This window comes from Parambassis ranga, chromosome 17 (assembly GCF_900634625.1).
Source record: "Parambassis ranga chromosome 17, fParRan2.1, whole genome shotgun sequence".
Lineage (NCBI taxonomy): Eukaryota > Metazoa > Chordata > Actinopteri > Ambassidae > Parambassis > Parambassis ranga.
Window position 1 is genome coordinate 1586490 of NC_041037.1, and position 1353 is coordinate 1587842.

At 40.0% G+C, this 1353-nt stretch overlaps 1 long non-coding RNA gene across 1 annotated transcript; it reads left to right on the top strand.

Annotated features, from left to right (window-relative positions):
* Positions 1–638, top strand: LOC114450106 (uncharacterized). Its single transcript, XR_003672037.1, has 2 exons — positions 1–231; positions 336–638. It is a non-coding gene; the product is annotated as an uncharacterized LOC114450106 (long non-coding RNA).
* Positions 639–1353: the final 715 nt, after the last annotated feature.

Genomic DNA, 1353 nt, shown 5'->3' on the forward strand with positions numbered 1-1353 from the left:
TATGAGGGATGGGGAGGAGACTAATCGACCCTGCGCCACAGCTCAGCCTTGCTGGTTCCCATCCTCCTGTGAAGTAATGGAAGCCCTGACTGGATCACACAGAGCAGCGCTTCATCATCGATCCTCGGGCTAATTTCTTCAACCGGGGGGCAAATCCATTGGACAAAGGTGGCGAAGACTGAGGGAGAGAGAAGACCTTCATGCAGAAATATTCAACTTTTGATTGATAAAGTAAATCTTAATGTATGCTTAATGCATGTTGAAATATTCAGATTATTCACTTGTGTATTAACACTGTATCTAGGTATGTGAAATATTACTCATAATTCATTCAGCCCTGCAGAACTCGCTTCCTTGATGGAATACGTGTCGACCATGAACCCGGTCCACAAGGCACTCAACATACTGCAGACAGTAGTGGACGTCCACATGGGACGGCGGGCTTATCAATAAAGCATCACATAAGAGAGCGTGCTAATCTGAATTCTCGCTCTCTTTTTAGAAAAAGATGGCCTTTGAAACCTGGTTCGTGTATTTGATCTGATTGTCATTGAAAAAAGAACAGAATACTCACATATCACTTATTATATTCTTCTAGAGTATCCTCATAATTATAAATAAATAAATAAAAATACCAACTTGCATAAAGTAACCTTCATTTTTTGATCTTTGTGTTTCAACAAAACAAATCCAGAAAAAATGATTGTCCATTTAAAGCTAAAACTGTAAGCTAGAGTAGCTTACGCAAGAAGTTTATAATAAATATCGTTTGACAAAACTTTAAACACTAAAAAATGAGCTAGTGTTATCAACAAAACGAAGTAACAAAAACTTGTGCATTATATTGCAGAAAAATCTACTTCAGCTAGCATGCTAAGGTAGTCTAGTCAGCCAAGATGGCGTCTGGTCTACTGTCAGGCTGAAAGATGGACATAACCATCCTGCCTTTACCCATGAGGTTTTTTTTTTTTACAAGGGATGTTACATACACATTGTATTTACAATAAACAGATGTAACAGTAAATACAATGTTTTAACAGTTCATATAAAAAAAATAAACGTCACCTGTTAGTTCGGCCGATTTTCTTTACGTCCGGGTTGACATGTTTTCGAAACGGAAAACACCCGTGTCCAGGAAAGGTTGTAGTTTGTCATGTTTGTTTGTCTGAGGATGCTGTTTCTAACAAGGGCGTAGATTTTCTTTTGACAAAGATTCCAACAGCTGGCTCGCGCTCTGTCTCCTGCGTGTTTTCGCGCTGCCAACCAACGTAGCTACACACGTGACAGCAGGGAAAGGCGCAGCCAATCACACGGCCTCATGTCTTCAGGTAGGACCAGGCTTTGTTTTTTGGC